At 39.8% G+C, this 18,862-nt stretch overlaps 1 long non-coding RNA gene across 1 annotated transcript in view; it reads right to left on the bottom strand.

Moving 5' to 3' along the window:
• Window positions 1-6,220, bottom strand: part of LOC110363109 (uncharacterized) — a 30,950-nt gene extending 24,730 nt beyond the window's left edge. Inside the window, exon 1 of the long non-coding RNA XR_010473414.1 lies at window positions 6,029-6,220. This is a non-coding gene — a long non-coding RNA (uncharacterized LOC110363109). The remainder of the gene's footprint in view (window positions 1-6,028) is intronic.
• Window positions 6,221-18,862: the final 12,642 nt, after the last annotated feature.

The raw sequence follows: 18,862 nt of genomic DNA, 5'->3' as shown, positions 1-18,862 counted from the left end.
GATCAAACTTAAACCCCCCAGCAATCAACACAACTCTATTATCGTGTTTGTATTCAGCAGACCAGAATTATTCCTTCTGATAGGAGCTACGCTAGTTTACATCAGCCAAGAGTCCTGCTTCTGTGTCTCATCACACCTCATATCAACACACCGTCCAACCATATATAGTGACAAAACACCTTATCTGAGCTGAATTGCTCAGTACCTGGCAGGATATATGCCTAGGCACTTAAAAACCCTTCTGCCTTCAGAGCTGGATGACAAGGAAATTAAAATGAGCACGAGCGTATTGCTGTCAGGACACTTGTGAGAAGTAGAGAGCCTGTTACTGCATATTTCAGAGAAAACAGTGCTGTTAAAGGACACAAATGTGCTGCTCGATTTGGATGTTTTCCCATGTGGATGAAAGGAATGACTCCTCATGCAATTCTGAAAGAAACTGATTAGATTTATGCAGGCAAGTATCAGCTTGTGATTAGCATTTAGGTGAGGATGCAGCTACATGCTACAGGAAATATTGGTGTGTGCATTTTCTGTTTACTTTCATTATCTAATGTGTGCCGCATTAGGCTGGGAAAGACAGAAGTGGTTATTTGGGAGATTTTTGAGCACTTGCAAATTTATTAGTCTTTCCTGCCAGAAGAATCAGACGTACTATTTCTTCATAACACAGTTTTTCTGGATGGACTGGTGTAAAATGCCTTCTGAGCAGCTTAAAGCATTGAATCAGTCTTTCGTTGTCTTGCTTGGAACAGACAGGACAAGATACGAAGAACCAGTTTTCCCAAAGAAAATTCCATCTCACAAAAAATATTTATTTTAAGAAGTAATCTTGGCTTTGATGAAAAGTTCAATCACAGAAGTGCACGGGGGATTGTATATATACATAAATATATGCACACACACGCGTGTATTTTTTTCGCTTGAATTGGGATAAAACAAATCTGAGCTTTTACATTTTTCATTTATCAAAAAAATCTGTTACAAAAAAGCTTCATTTCTGGCAACATTTGTGTTGAATCTTACAGGGACATTTACCTTCAGGTAACCTCTCCATGTAATTCATGTCTTCATTACAGCTAATGGGGAGATAGACTAGTTAGTCACTATCTCAAAAAAAAAAAGGAAAAAAAAGCAGCCAAGATTGTTGTATAAAAGCTCAGAAATCCTTTCATGCACTGTCTAGGCTTGGAATATAGAAGGAAATCTCTGCCAAGAAACAGAGGATGTCGAAACAGAATCATGCAATGTGTTAATGCCGCAGGGCATTGGAAGTAAGATGCCAGGGACTTCAATCAGAAACTGAATGATCTTTCTGATATAGCAAAGAGGATGGAATAACATCAGAGAACTGCACACACAATGGAAAGAAACTGCATAATCATTTGTCATCACTCCAAGCCAACGTGTGCTGGCAATGACGTTTTCTGCACCAACCTATTCATGTCATAGTTTGAGGTTCAAATATACCTTTCAGTAGCAGATCCCACCAGCAACATCCTCCTGTGGCATGGAAATTTGCAGCAATATCCACCTCCTCTGACACTTCAAAGGACTTGCGCTCTGGTCTTCAGACAGTTAAGTGTGGATACGCTGAGGTGGCTATGAAATCAGATTAACTTAAAGAGCTTGTATAATTCACAGCCTATTAAGTTAACCCAATTTCAAAACTAGTTCCACTTTGCATGAGAATGGACATCTGTGGCCTTCAAAATCCTCGACTATTTTTCATTCTTTATGAAGTATTCATCCTTCCTTCATACCGCTGCTGATCTCTAGCTGTGTCTTACAAAGACTCAACTGAGACTGGTCAGATACTAAAACCGGTCTTGCCCCTTTGTATGCAAAATATATAATTACACTGAAATCTTATTGAAAGAGAGGTGTCAAAATGTCCTGCATGTAGACAGAAACTGAGCCACAAACACTTTAGTGCAGATAAATCATTCGGTTGCCAGTGTTTGTCATCCTTCTGTATATTTTGGTGACAAAGTCGAGTAGTTCCCGGTGTTGAGCAGTCAGTAGCTCTTGGGTGTATGTAAAGGCATCATATGATGTCCAGCTCTTCTGTAGAGGGCCCTACACAAATATTTTTGAAAAACAAACTTAATGCTCCTGTTTCTTAAAATGTGGTGTTTAATTTAACGTTCACCCTTTATTTGCCTAAAAATACAGAGAGAAAAAAAATCAAATACTATATACTAGAAACTTTACCTATACATATGTGGAGTTTTAAGATACAGGGATTTGCTCAGGGCTATACGTTAAGCTGAGCACAGAACTTTGAGGCTGAGGAGCAGTCAACACTTCCACTTAGATGGTGAAACCAAACTCTAATTATAAGATATCATCTAGCCAATATAACTTCGTATTTCGACTTCCAATACAATATAATACTGTCTAATTTATAAGGTGCCTTATCATGCAAACTGTCATAGGCACAGTAATTTAAAAGGGATTATATATAAGCCCCTCTAAAAGCAAATAGCAAAAAAGAAAAGATTCTTAGTCTTGGAATATTTCAAAAACATTTATTGAAGAAGCTTCTCTGCTTTTGGGATCGTATGGAAGTCCAGAGTGAAGAAGGTGCATGCCAAAACCACTAAAGTTGGATTCCTTCACTCTGGTTCTCAAATCTATGTTTAGCATTCAAGGAAAGGGCCTGAATTCACCTTCTCAAAGGACTATATCTTAGATCCATGTAAATCAGTGTCATTCCGCCAATTTACAGCAGCTGAAGACAAAAGCCCTGATTTTAGGAATGTTGTGGGAATACTTGCTTTGATTCTTCACATTCACACATATTCCTGAAATAGAGAGGATTCTTCCCTTTTTCATCTCAGTTTCCAGATGTCATGATCTTGTCATTTCTCATGGATTTTCAGAATACAAAGTGCCCATCATTTCCATCACTACAAGATGTGTTGTGTGATGTGAAGCAGAATTTAGCTGTCCATGATCAGGACAGCAAAAGCTCTACAGGCAGTTTTGACGAGAACGAACAGCATGAATATTTTTCTTGTATTATAATATACACATAAGAATAGAGCACTTCAGTGGCCTACTATCAAACTATGCCACATAGACATCTTTTTCCCATTCTTCCAATGAACAGGGATCATGGATAAATTCCAGCTGATTGCTCTGCTCTGAACAAAGCAAGTGCAATGGAAACATTGGCCAGCACATTCTCTCCAGGATTTGCCTGAGTTTTCAGTCAGGATTACAGGCTCCATCAACACAGATGAAGACTTCTAACATTTTATTTAACTTTATCAGCAACTGGTAAGATGGTTAAAATACTGCCTTAGGAAACCAAATATCCACTTTATTTTAAGGGAAGTTAGCCATTTGTAATGAAGTGATCTTATGAACATTGCCTGCTGCTCATACAAGTGGACACATCTTTGGTCAAACTGAGATTCCTGGGTGCTTTACTTTTTGTTCTCAGTTACCAATGTGATGCTGCTACCAAAGCTCGAGGTGCTGCATGTACAGATAACCGATGGACAACTCTGGCTTCTAAAGAAGGGCGGAAAGGCAGTTTTCTCTTGGAATTGTGCATACGTAATATGAGTAGCTGCTTTTAACACTCAGGTACTAGTAGAAAATGGGACAAATAAAGATCATTCAGTTACTGTGTGGATGTCTGCCCACGCCTCCTCAGAGAACAGAGGTGAACAGCTAACATGAGACTGAAAAAGCAAACCAAGCGTTTTCTTCAGTGTATTAATTGCTAAAAATGCAACTTGGGATCAGTTTCTCCACACCGAACTTCCATTCTTGGAAAGGCATAAAAAGAAACCTTCATGTAATATCACAAGTTAAAAACTAGACACATCCGAACAAATTCAACTACCAGATGTTACCTTTGGGTAGCATTCAATCTTTAACTATAGTTTTTAAAAGTCTTTCTCCAGGCAATTAACATAACCATCTCAAGCCTACCACAACCTGACTGATGCTCTTTACGTAGAAACAACCAAGCAATTTATATTAAGCAATTTAAATGACCTTTTCTGTGCACTGAGCCATTGTTACTGACAGTATGGAAAAGTACCAGCATGTCATGACATCAGCGTCATTGAGCTCAGGAAATCCATCAATTATTTTGAATGGATTCCTTGTAAAATGAATGGCATGTTTGTTATTATGAGAAAATAAGTCAAAAGCACTTAATAGCATTAATCAAATAAAAATAAGGTGGATATTTAGACTTTCAAAAAAGAAAACCGTGAATCATCTGTAAACTTGGCACTGCATCAAGCATATGCTATTCATCTTCACCCTAAAGGCCCTTCATGACCTATCCACACTCCACCTATCATTTTTCTGTGCTATCAACATGTCAACTCCCTCGCTGATCAGCCAGCGATGCCTCCTGTCACCTGCCGTCATCACCCGTTTGTTATGTTTACCGATGAGCACCTTTGCCCTTTTTCCCATGCCAGCCTTCATGCATGGAAGAAGCTCCCATAAATATCAGGAAACCCACCCCATCGTTCTCTCTCAAATGTCTCTAGAAACATCTCTTCTCCTGGGACCGCCACAGGAAAACACTTGGTAGTAAACATAATGCCTTTTTTTTCATCTTTTTACTCTGGCTACTCTTACCTAATTATTTCCTTGTGTCTCTCTGTCTGTCTGGTACAACTACTACTGTTGTGGTACTATATCTGCTGCTGCTATTTCTTGTCTAGGACTAGAAGTGACTAAGGGCAGGAATTGAGTCTTTGATCTGTATTTACACAGTGCTGAGTATAATGTGTTTCTGTCTATAACTGGAGCTTCCAAACCATTACAGTAGTATTAATGATAACTTCAAGACAGCCACACATTTTTATTTGTTTTATATGAAACCTAGTGGCAACATCTAACCACATGGATGCAGTCCTCTTGCTATTTAAAAATGAACCACTCTAAAAAATCTTAACTTTTTCCCTATAAATAGTGTATTTACTAGGCAACACTCTACCAATCAGTCTAAAATGAGTCACCATCCATTCAAACCATTTTTGAAGGGAAAAAAAGAAACATGAACAGAAGATCATGAAGACTCCCAGCCACCCTCCTACCCAGGTAAGTTCATTTTCATTGTGACCCAAGCCCGCAGGTTGAAATCACCAGTGTCTGGATGTGTGCTTAGTGAGCTGTACTGTTTCAATGGACGGAGACATTATCACCCCGTCATTCTGGGAAAGGTGCTTAAGTATAGTCCTTTTGTTTGCCTTGCATTACTTTCATTACACATGCCCATCATGGAAGGAAACTAATTTGTTACTAGCTCAGGAAAATGTTTTCTTTGACCAGCATTGGTAATACTTGGTTTTCATTTAAATGCTTTCGGTTCTATCTAAACCATATTTTCAGACTTTTTTTTTTCCTCTCACAGCCATAATCTCAAGTAATAACTTAAGAAAAGCAGTAGAATTTAATATAAACCATTACTGGTAAGACAGGTAATAATAATAATAGTAAAAAGTGATTTCCCCACCACCACCATAGTTATTCGTCATTTGCAAATGCCTGGGGGAGAAAAGGTGAACTTTCTACATGTCTGAATGTCATGAAATTCAGGCAGTTTCAGACCAAGAAAGAATGAATTCCAAAGCTGCAAATCTGTTCTTTCCATTAAGGTTCTAAAAGAAATACAAGACCTTCCACAACACGTATGGAAATAAAAATGTCTCATGGATATAGTGTTTACAGTGGTTAAATCCCAGACAGTTGTATTGCACAGGTTATGGTATAGCGTGTGGCATAGTGGTGTCAGGTAAATATTTATTGTTGTTCATAGTAAGAAAGACTCTAGAAGTAACAAGTAGCAATTAGTGGAAAATAAAACCAAAATAAAATATTATTTCTTAAGTTTGTTTGGTTTTGTTAGGGTTTTGTTTGTGGTTTTGGTTTTTAAATAATCCTTCATTTTGAAGTTACTTTTCCTCACCTATGAGCTTGTAACCGAGACAGTTGTACAATACATAGCTACACATGTACATACGTGGTAGAAAAGAATAAATAGTGGTACCTTTCTTATCAAAGTCAACAGCAAACACTCCATCAATTAAACAGGCAAGTAAGGGTAGCTCCAGGATAAATGAAACATCCGTGTTGTGTCAAAGGAAGGGCAGCAGCAGGTTGACTGTGAGCTGATGTTTCCAATGAGACCTTAAAATGACACAGGTACTCAGCTACACCACAACATCTGGAAATAAAAAAAAAAATAGATCTGAACCCTCTTAAACAATGAGGAATGAGAGTCTCAGTGCTTGTTTCTGTGTTTCTTATGGCTGGAAGGAAGGAGCACAGGTTTGCTTTGTGCAGTGCACAACCTTCCCAGATGGAAACATTGGGGATAAAAGTCCCCTGATCCACAGTCACAGCTCTTCTTGCTACATCAGGAGCCAAATTCAGATGTGCAGTGGACAAAATAACTTGTCTTCACTGCCTGTAGATAAGAGACACTATTGCAGTAGCCACCCGGTCTAAGAAATGAAGCAGCAAGGTTTCAAAACTTCAGGCAATTTTAACTTCAAGCATGGTGGTTGTGACGGACTCCTCAGGTGAGACTTAGTTTTCACCATCCCTTTGCATAGATTCAAGGTATGGAGGAACAACTTTGTCTTTGCCAAGGCCCAGGCTATCACAGCAAACCTTAACTCCACTGTTTTACACAGTACTTGTGCTTCACAGCACATAAAAGCCTTCTGTACCTGGCACACCAGGGAACGGATGCAAATGGAGCTTGGGATACCATGCTAGACTCCACTCATAGACAAGCTTTCGGCTTCCTACAGGGTGAGTTTATTAATTAAAAGCGAGGTGGCACATGCAGTTTGCCATCCCATAGGTAGAAGTTAGAGATGCTGAGCTTGGAGCAATGGTCCACTGTGTTAAATTTAACTAAGTATTTTTCTTGCTTATAAAAGCACAACCAAACATGAACAATTTATCAGCATCACATCCTTACATATAACACGCTAAATGGCTTAGAGATCATAGTAAGATGTAACAGCCTCATGTTGCGCGTCCCACTGCAGCCCAGGCAGGTGATTCCCACAGCCCCAGCCTGCTTTCCCTCGCCCGCTGATCGCCAGGAGCTCCCTCCAGCAGGTGCAGCCCCACAGACAGCCCAGGCACATGCTCAGCAACATGCTCTCACTGCAGGGTTTCAGCCCCTTTCTCTTCAGTTTTCCAGCTTTATTTCTTCCTAGAGCAAAATACACAAACCAAGTTCACCTCATCAACCACATCCCCTTTCTGTTTGCCAATGACTTTGCAGACCCTCCAGTGTAACACCTGACAAACTGCATTCTCTCCTACTCAAGCTTCTAATAGAGCTCTCCCTGTAACTGTACCAGACACTCGTGTCCTGCTATTTTTAAAGCCCTGACAACTGGGTGAAAGGATTTAGAGACCAAACGACCCACCTAGCCTCCTTCTAGGATGCTTCAACTACCTGCATCCCAGAGCAGGGTCTCATGCTTTTGTAAATGCCAGCCTTCATCTGACATGGTAAGCAAGAGTCTCCCCTTGCCATAGCTGCATCTCACATTGTTGATGAAGGTGGGTTTGCTCTAGGGGAAGGGAGCAGTGCCAGAGCCACCTGACTCTGAGTTCCCCAAGAGCTCACAGAGTGCAGGCACATGGTGCTGGCTCTGCAGCAGGGTGGATTTCACCTCCCAGCTGAACGGTAGTTGCAAGGGGAATGATAGGTGAGAGAGTGGGAACACCTGGATTCACTTCTTCCCTCTGCCCAGATGTCAGTGTATTAGTCCCTCTGTGTGTTTCCTCCTCATCTGTAAAATGGTCATTTGAGAACCTTTTCCTCCAACCTCATCTGGAGATAACAGTGCTTTCCCACTTCATTGAAATACTAAACATATAGAAGATAATGAGGTTCTCAGGTGATGCTTGAGCATGGGGATATGGAAAACACCTACTACAGATTGATAATGTGCCTATTACAAAATCTATTTTTCACATAATTAGGCATGGAACCACTTGAGTCCCTGACAAACCTCTCCTCTCAAAAGCAACCCAGAGTCACAGCGCTAGCTGATGCTTCATTCCCCCTTCTGAGTAATCACTGACATTTTCAGCCATGTTCTAAATCCGTTGTACCTGGTTTCAGTAAGATTAGATGCACTTTTCGATGGCATACTTTGAGATTTTGGTATGTTACATTATCAGTCAAACTTTAGGGACATTGAATCAACGGCTGAGCAGCACGTATTAAATCAGCTGGGGGATTATTTTTTTCTGCTTTCAACAATTTTACAGAAAACACCACCTTTTTATTACTATTACTCTCACTGAACACAGAAATCAGTGAAAACCTTATCTTTCAAGTTTTGCCAATAATTTATAAGGATAATTTTGTAACAGGCTTTCAGGCATTTTCTTGTAAGAAATTAAGTAGCGATAAACAGAGAACTGGAGAGTTTTGGGAGCAATATGACAGCCATGGCTATTTATTCACCTCCAAGAAATCCTGCTGAAGGTTAAGGGACTGCTTTTATCTGTAAATACAAACTAGGATCCTATGGCATAGATCTCAGTTGTTTCAAAGAACAGGGATCTCCTTTCCCAAAGAGATGAATGAAATAAACACCTCCAAGCATGAGACTCACCAATCCCACACCATTTTTTTTTTTTGCTGAAGGTGTCCATTCCTTGCAACATGGGGCCTAATCTTGCTCTATTAAAACTAATGGAAGAAATTTCCTGTCACCCACATCCTAAGAGTAGCGTAGTTGTCATTACAGTGTCGAAATGATATTGCAAAATACCTGGTGTGTTTCAAAAAGATTTTTTTTTGTAATTGCCAGCAATTAAACATGTTTATCAGATCTTAGCCTTTCTCCATCATTTAGAGAGGTAATTAAAGGTTTAGTCATTGCATACTGGGGTGTTTTTCTGATTCGTTAACTGCAGTGAGTCTGAGAATCAGGCTGGTTCTGCTCTGGAAGTGTCGCAATCCCACGTAACTTCCCGTAAGCCACCAAGGCACCACTTCTGTGCCTTGTCTTTTAAAAACCCACCTCCTTCAAAACACATTTCACCAGGAGCAAAAGCATCGGCATTTCTGAATCGCCGTGTGCCAGCCAGAGCTCACATTGGCATTGCACAGAGCAGAGCTCTGCTGTCCCCAGCTGCCACCACTCTGTGTCCGTGTCCCCGTCCCCCACCTGGGGCGGCCTTGGCACGGCTCTTCCAAAGGCCACCAGGTCTTCAGCCAGCTACTGGTGTTTTACCCAGTGACCTGGGCTTGAGTGAAAAAGGAAAAAAAAAATTGAAAAAAAGGGCTATCAAAATCAGGTGTTCCAACCTCTCCGAAAATTAGCTCGTTCATCCAAGTGCCAAAAATGGATTTGTGACTAGTACCACAATACTCTGCATGAGTTAAACACTTAAACACCATGTCCAAGATTTTATTCCTTCAGCCTCAGAAAGGAAGAAACTATTTTTCTTTTAAACTAAACACAAGATTGCCTTTTGTTCTGACTTAAATTTAATCTGAAAGTCTGTCAGCTCAGTTGGCTGCTGGGTGAATCTGTGTCCTGTTCCTCCAGACAAACACATGCTTCACAAAATCTGACTATTCATAGGCAAATAGGTAAAACCACCACTTGTGAGGCTGGATTCTCTGTTAAGGCTGAAGTACATCAGCTCTGTGCCATGGAAAGTGCCTCATGTCATCTCTGGTTTCTGCTTACCCAGGGTTGTCAAACCAAAATTACAGGAACTAGAAAAACCCAAAGCACTTTAGGTTTCACTATTTACTTTTGATTCTGCACTGCAAAGTCTGACTTCAAAAGACAGGCATGCCATTCGGGTATCACAATTGCAATTTCTGAAGCTATTTACCTTGAAAAGTTTGTATTGCAGTACTAGTGGTGATATATGAAAATAAAATATTTACTCAGTTGTGGGATTCACTCCTCAGCTTAGGGAGGTGGTTTGCCTAAAAAGAGACTTTTTAGCTGGCCTAGAGAGCTTTTTACTGGCCTAGAAAAGTACCATTACATCTAGGGGCAATAAATATGAATCCATTGCTTATATGAAATTATCCTACACTGCATGGCAGATTTCCTTCAACACATTGACTCTCTACAAAGGCAATGTTGTCATGATGTAAGTGAACAGATAAATCATAAAATAATTGCATGGGACTGTTGGGAGTCATTATAAATAATTTTATTTTGCCATTGTTGGAATACCTGTATTAAATTGATAGCTGACGAATCTGGGCCACGGGATAGAAATAAATGAATATTAATGTCAGTGATAAACATACTGCAAAGGCTGGTGTCATAGAAAATAATAACGCATAACCTTAACTCTTGGGTTTAGTGCAGTCACAGCCTCGCATCTACCCTGTTGCTTTGTTCCGATTCTGTTTAGACATTTCATTCTACAAACTGCTACAACTTCAAGTTGATTCATGTCATTTGCTCCTGGTACTGGTAAGCCAACATTACAGCTATGTCTTGAAGACCGGTACTCCAAGGCAGGTACTCAGGCTGGATCGTCTTTCTGCAAGTGCCCTCTAAAGACATAAAATGACCCAAGACTTCATTCAAACAACTGAACTTGACCATGTTTTTGATACATCCTTTTTTACCCCTTCAGTCTTTCAATCTTTTTTCCCCCTTCTTTCAAGAATATACCCTTCCTTCTATTATCTCTCATAGCTGCCTTATCTCATTTTAGCATTCCTCTAGTTCTAGGCTTTGGTCTTGCCTTTCTTTCTTTTTCCTGTCCTGTGACACTTTACTCCAGTTTTTGTTCCTGCCTATTTATCTTTCCTCTTTTTAGCAAAGAAACCCTGATTCTGAATACATACCTTAATAAGCAGCCAATTTTTCTTTAATCTTAAATTGTGCCTTACATCCTCCCATACACCTTCAACCTTCTGATAGCAGTCTGCAAATTTGAAGCTGCACAGCAACATTTTATCCTTTCCCCACTGCGCCTTCAAATACCCACCTGAACTCCAGCACTGCTTCTTGCACCCACTGCTCCAGAGATCTGCTCTGTGACGAGTTCCATCAAGTGACACACAGAAATCGTTTTTCCAAGCCTTACCTTCCCCAGTATATCCCCCAGCTTTTGTATTCAGACCTTTTGTAGTCCCTACTCTCAGGGTTCACCTTCACTGCTCTCTATTGTCATCGGTTCTTCCTGGGACTGCATTTAAGGAAATTAGGAGCATTTCCCTCTCTCCCTCATAAATTTCCCCAGGTGTTTTCCTGTTTAATTATTCAGCTTTTTGGGCTCCTTCAATTTTAAACTAATCAGCCTGCCTACTCGCTTAGCATTAATGGATGACAGGTGTGAAGCTGTCAGTTCTAGGCAGGAATCTTCACTCTTTCTCCAGCTGAGAATCTCTGTCCCATTCACCACTGACACATCCCAGAGAGACGCAAACTGCAGCCCAACCCCGTTTTGCACATACTGCACTCTCTTTCCTCCACACCAAACAAGAAACAAGTATAGTACCTCTCTTTTACCCATGGAACAGTTCCCAAGAATATTTCTAGCACAAAATCTTATTTATTCAGCCCTCTCATCACTGGGATGAGCAGAATTGCAAGCAAGTACTTAATGTTGTTCAGGGAGAAAATAAATGTAGGTACATAAAAAATATTGCTTTGTATGACTTGGATGGATCTTTAATAACTTCCAAAAAATACCTCTAAAGGAATTCTAATTTTATTGCTAAATTAAATTTAGTGAAATGTTTCAGCAGAGCATGCTTCAGGAATTTCTATAAGTTATATTTATCCCACAAGTGAGGATTATCTGACTTTTTATAAGCTAATCCTCTTGAGTGGTATGTATCAGTCCTATGAGAAGGCATGTAATATTTTACATTACAAGTGTTTTAATTTTATCTTCATTAATTTCCAGCATGACACTTGAAACACAGAGAAGAATTTCCACACAGGGGCAGACAAGAATCCAGATGCAACATTTATAAGTTTTGGTAATTATTTTTCATTATCATGCAATAGCATCTAGCATTTTTGAACAATTCCTTTGTTTTCACTCTTATTCCCATTGCTTCTTATTTCATAGGCCATCCCTATTTTTTCATGTCCTGGCAAGTATCAGCTGCAAGAGTGATTCACCTTCTGATGATATTTTTGTCTCCCTAGAACAGCCAAGGGAAGAGAAAGCAGTGCTTTTGTATTTATTATATATTGAATTGTGTTTAAAGAGAGTGGCCAAATTCTGTCCTTAACATGGGTGCACAGCCCCCCCATGCACCGAGGAGCCAGGGTTTCTTGGGAAGGTATTCTGCCCATAATGCAGTGATCTTTTTTTGTTTGCATGAGGAAATGGATATTTTTATGCCTACAAAAAGAAGGAGATAGTTCTTCCTTCATTGCAGTGAAGTCATACAGCAGCTATAGATCTGCCCTAAATGTATAGTTGATACACAAGAGCTGTGATGGGGACCTGAAATATGATTTTGAATAATTGCGGTGGCTTTTTAAGTATAGAATTATCTGCCTTGTTAATTTTTTCAACATGTGCATTTGCATATGGGAAACATTGCAGCTTTTAAAATACTCGTGATTGCGCTAATATAACCCACTATTTTCTTTAGATAGGCTGAAAGTATTTAGCAAAGGGATCACAAGTGTGAGTAATTAGTAAGGCAGACCATGAGAAAGTCACTGCATTTCAGAAAGGAGCAATATTACACACCAGGTGTTTGCACACACAGCAAATCACAGCCACAAACTGAAATCCCTTGAAGTGATCAGCAGTGATGAGTCAACAGGAAGCCTGATAAACCTGGATCACACACAGGAGAAAGAAATGACACTTCATTGTCCATGGATTTTTTCTGGGTAGAGCAGAAGGGCTGCAGCTTCACACCACCACTTCTGCTGTGCTTCTCTACCCATTTTCTCTCTGAAACTGGACTGCAGTTCTTGAGACTGAGATGGCTTTGTACACATAGCCAGTCTATGACCCTTATGCTCTGCTTAAGTCTCACTGGTACTATCACAAGGCTTAATGGATATTTAAATCGCATGTAGACTTCTGCCAGCTTTCTGGAGACAGGCGAGTCTCAAGAGCGAAGACAACTCCGTTTGAAAAGACATGCATCCCATCGTATGTCCCTTCTACTAATCACAGTACGTTCTGGAGTTTCAGTGGTTCCTTTGCATCCAGGTGCCAAACTCAGCAATGGTCACCAATGGAAGCCACGTCAAAACTCAGTTTGGGCTTCAGTATTGGAAGTCACAGGTAAGGACGCTGAAAGCCACAGACAGTGAAACATCATCACTGGCACATGCCTCAGTCAGCAGAAACACAACCGTATTTTATAGACAGGTGTTTCTGTTTATTCATAATGCTTTAAAGGCCATTTTATCTGCCTAATAAAGGTTTAAAAGACAAGACTATTATCCATTTATACCACACAATAGCGTAATTTATTTTCTGCAGAACTCCCTTGTCTTGGATGAAGACTCAAATATTTCCTATAGATGTTTCTCAGTGTATTTCTCTTTAGAGATACCTTCCCTGAGAAATTGCAGATGCAGGTCTGAGAGAAATGGAGCAATTTTCCCTTCCCTACCTTGAGTAGCATTGCAAAGTGACTGTCCTCATTAGGACATGAAACTGTTCCAATTGCATCTGTATCTCCCGCTGCTCTGTATAACACTGTTCTTTAGAGAGAGACACAAATCCTCCCAGTGTTCCTGAGCAATACATTTCACATTCGGAGTTCTGACTTGGCTGACACTTTTTAAACATATATATATATATTTTCAGAGTCAGACAACTCCCTGGTGACTATTACACAGCTGCAGATGCTGAAGGGCACAAATTATTCCTGCTAAGGTCAACATTACCCTACACTAAAAAATTGTCTTCCTGACCATTCATTCTTTCTTGACTTCCATGCTGTGAACAAGTGATGAATTTTTATGATTTCACCACCAACCATTGGTCATATTATGTACCTCTTGGGGATGAAAAGTGAGGAGGTGGAAAGAGGTCCCAACCCACATATAGACACCTAAAGATCTGTCCTTTTTTGTTTCATGAGATGCCATTAAACCAGATGAGCCAAAATTTCATTTGGAAGCTGTTACATGGCTTAATAATTGTCAATGAAAATGAGTCACAGAATGAATCTTATGAAGCGGATGGGAGGATGTGTTGAGACAGCCTGAATTTAAACTCGTATTCAAAGTCTACTGTTTCCTACTGGCTGGCCAGTGTGCAAGGCACACAGCCAAGCAATGGATCTGAGACCTATGTGGAAGTTAGTTAGGCAATTTTAATATTGCCCAGAGCCGCTTAGCAGCAAGTGAAATTCCCCAAGCGGAACCTGTGTGAAGGATAGACATTCTGTTCCGTGAAGGAATATGCTACTTTAAAATATGATTAAATTCAGATGTGGGATGAAAGACAGAAAAATTAGAAGCTGCCCATGACTTTCCTTTAACCAAATGAAATATTATATTCACCTACATTGAAAAATTTTAGTTTAGTTATTGCAGAACGGAAAGCAGCATAAATTTAGAAGATCTCCACTTCAAAAATGAAAGCTTACACATTGCAAGCTTTGTAAGAATCCATTCTTACTTTTTCCTTCTGATCCATACTCTCCTCAAGATTGATACCATTGCATCAAATGTTTTTATTTCAACTAAAGTGCATTTTGCAACAAAAAAATTGCTCCCTCAAAGATTTTCCCATTAGCTTTACCCACTTACTGGTGCACACACTCCTTTCTTCAACAGAACGTGGAGGCAAAAAGAGCTGGAAGTTCTTTGATACTTTATTAAAAGTGCTCGGATACTGTAATACCAGAAGAGTTGCAGAATGGAACAGAATTCAGGGGCTGCAGGCAAGAACTTTCTCCCCTTTTGTCAGAGCAGGCAGCATGTAGAGTCTGGCCCTAATCAGATTAGGTTGCGCATATTTATAAACATCTGAAGACCATAAAGAAAGGCTCTCAATTAAAAGATACTCTGGATTTACTTCTGAAAGAGTTGCAGAAAAACACAGTGATTAGCATTTCCATTAGAGACTGCAATTTGGAATAAACCAGGCTCATAGAATGGGGTCCTCTGTTAATGTCTTTTCTACCAGAAAATATTCTTGCGTTCTGTTCAGATACATTGAAAAAACATGTCGCATTTTATCTGGTTGTATGAAGTTACACAATGCCATGTCACCACATGGGATGTAACCCCATGTAATGTAATGCACATTCAAGGAAAACTCTCTTTTCCATTACGAGCAGGAGTAAATTACAGATAGCAGTTTACCATAATTAACCACAAACTGGCAATAAGGCCTATTTTTTGTCTTTCTGCATTACTATCAAGTTAGCTAAACCCTTCTCATGCTTATTTTTAGAAGCAGTTTAAAATAAAATAAAATATATTTAATATGAATCATTTCTGTGGATAAATATGCTGTCTGAACCATCCAAGCTATTTGGAATAGAGAGTGAATCCTAGATCCTGGTCAGGTGTGTCCTGTTTGGTGAATACGCCTGACTACAGCTTCTCATAAAAATGTTTAACTTCTATTTTTCTGACCAGTTATTCCTCAATTAAGATGTGTGCTGTTGTTACCTTTTATCAATAACACAAGCCTGAACTCATGACCAGCAGCTGCCCACAATATGTCTCTTGCAGCTGAAATCTCTTCATCATTTATTATTCCAAAAGACTAAAGTCAGGCATTTTCCTAAAGAATCGATTTTTAAGGGCTCAGTATCAATCAGTTCTGTTTGCCTTTGATCCTCAGTAACCAGAGAGCCCAACATTTATAGAATTCAATATGTAGCCCATCTAAAGATACTCTGGACTTTCTGCTGCTCCCATGAACCACCTAATTGCTTTAGACTATCAGCAAACTTGTTATTAACAGGATGCTTTATGAGCATACAAGACAAACTCACAGCAGTGTTTCTCTGAGACAGATCTAGGAAAGAAAGCACTCTAATTGGGCCATTTGCATTTTAATATTCCTGCAGCTGCTCTGATTAGCAATACTTCGCTAGAGCAGGGATGCTGAGCCTTCCTGTGCAAGAGTGTCCACTGTCTCTTGTCACTGCTGGGCCCCATCCCAGGTGCCAAGATGATCCTCCTGCCTTAGGGCTGCTCCTGAGCACTGGCAGGAGCTCTGCCCAGCTCCAGAAGCACCAAATTGGCTGCTGCGTGCCTGACCTTCTGCGTGTCCACTGTTTAGTCTTTGCCTGCTGGATCTGACTCATCTGCAGATCACATCCATACATTTCTGGACTTAAGCACTGGAGAAATTCCAATTAACACTTTTTATAATATCTTCGGGGACAATTTTAGCAATCAGTCCAATCCTTTAAAACAGCACCTTTCTAAATCCATTAATTTCATATTTTTCCTGTTGTAAACTGCACCTAATCAGCTTTCTGGAGTTGTTTAGGCTGGAGAAAAGGAGGCTTAGAGGAGACGTTATCAATCTCTACAACTACCTGAAAGGAGAGTGTAGCATAGAGGGGGTTGGTCTCTTCTCCTAAGTAACAAGTGACAGGACAAGATGAAATGTCCTCAAGTTGCACCAGGGGAGGTTTAGATTGTATATTAGGAAAAAAATAATCACAGAAAGGGTTGTCAGGTGTTGGAACAGGCTGCCCAGGGAGGCTGTGGAGTCACCATCCCTGGAGGGGTTTAAAAGATATGTGGATGTGGTGCTTAGGGACATGGTTTAGAGGGGAACTTAGCAGTGCTGGGTTAATGGTTGGACTCCATGATCTTAAAGGTCTTTTCCAACCAAAATGATTCTATGATTCTATTCTAACTTCTCCATGTCTTTTACTCTCATTATCCTAGTTCCAACTGATTCTTATTTTGCTTTATTAAATGATGCAATCTCCAGCCACTATGAAATATTTTAATATGTTATTCAAATGGAACCTGCCCTATGAGGAAGAAAGAGAATTTCACAAAAGCAGCTGCATCTGTATCAGTGTTTCACTTTGGAAGATGCACCTTGACTGTCCTGTCCTTGTGCTCAGGTGGGGAGAGAAAGAATAGGGATGTGTTTATTGTCAGAATACAGAGCAGAATCCTACAGATAAAAGGTCCTGCAGAAATCGTTTTAAAAGTCTTACTTGAAAAAAAAGCCTTAAACTATGGACTTCCCATTATAATTATAATAATAATTATAATTATTATTGGAATTATAGTTCTGGACACTCCTTAGGAAGGAAGTACATGTGATCATACACAACACCTGCAGACTGCTCTGTTGAACAAGATGGGAAAACCACCTGCTCCCAACACAAAAAGACTTTGCTATCATGTATAGTAAAAACAAGTGCCCTGGAGAATCTGCCTTTTCATAGCTGAGTCCTGTTATAACACTGTTTCTCATGTAATTCTCGCTCAGGCTAATAAGATGTGATTTCAAGTTGTATCCAGGCTGTAATGAATATGGGAAAAGAACCTGAAGCAGTGCCATGAAGCTCCAGTGGTTTTGTGGACCTTAAGCCCTGTGTCTAGTTATGTTGTGGAACACAACTCAGAATACAGTGAATTAATTGAACTGATAACTCTTCAGGCCAGTTTTGATACAGGAATTGAACACAGTCACAGGCATTAAAATAATTAAAATTTACTACTGACTTGACATAAAATGTGAAATACGCACCCAATATAGATATCCCTTTACATTACTGAAAACACTTTTTAAACTGCCTTTTTTTTTTTTTCCAGAAACAAGCACTGACTTTCTAAGAAGCTCACAGAAAATCAGAAGGCATGTAACTGGTTGAACTCTGTCCCAACCTGTTCTCAGCAGAACACCAAGAGCATAAATCAAGGTCTGTAAATCTACCCCCTTTTCTGAGTTCAACCTCATCAATAACAAAAATATAACTTCAACCTAAATCTCAGTCCTGTGGGCATCTCTAGAATCTTTACATAACCTGTCAATTCACAACAATAGCTCCTATTTTTTTTATATTCAGTTGGAATAAATAGGCCAAAGCAAGCCAGGTCATTTTCTGCAGCATTCTCAAAGCTGAGATGGGATGAGTTTGCCACCCAGTTACTTTCTGCTTTAGGTACTGAGCACATTTCATAGGCATTTAACTACCTTAGAATAAAGACATATCCTTCTGATAATTGATCTTCCCAGAGGAGGCTACATTTGAGATTTAGAATCAAATTCTTGTGACTGAATCATCATCATTCAATTGTTCTCTTTTTAAAATAATTGAACTGTGTAAACAATTAAGTACAATTACATGGATTTAGAAAGCTTTTACTCCAACTTGCTTGTGCAGTAACAAGTTATAACATAATCCTTAACACCACTTCTGAAAATATTGTGCCTAGAAAACCACTTTTCTTTGGTTACCACAATTTTGGTCCGTACCTGTGGTGCCACCACACCACCTGAACTGTCACAAGATCTGGTGGGACACAGGAGCAGAGAGCATGGATGTGTCAAGAACATCATCTCTTGGGCTAAAGACTGATTCCAGTCCTACATCTGAAAGAACAAGATCAAACAACTCCTTTGGTGCAGAGTCTTCCGGAAAGCACGATGGATATGGCACCCAGCTTGACGTGGTCATGAGCCCTCCATCCAAGAGAGAAAGCTCTTCATCCAACTAGCTGAGCTCTGTTCAACTTCGCTTCACAAGGCAAAGACCAAAGCAAATCAGTAATATTTGCCTCATCTTAGATGTCCTGTAACAGGCTCACCAGGAGCATATTTAAGGGAAACTTGCACAGGGGCTCAACACATCACATTTTCTGGGCTCCAGGAGCTGCTCTCTCTTGTTGGTTTTACCTTTTTGTGTTTCTCCTCTTCCAGCATGAAGAAC

Source organism: Columba livia, chromosome 6 (assembly GCF_036013475.1).
Source record: "Columba livia isolate bColLiv1 breed racing homer chromosome 6, bColLiv1.pat.W.v2, whole genome shotgun sequence".
Taxonomy (NCBI): Eukaryota; Metazoa; Chordata; class Aves; order Columbiformes; family Columbidae; genus Columba; species Columba livia.
This window is presented reverse-complemented; position numbering and strand designations above follow the sequence as displayed.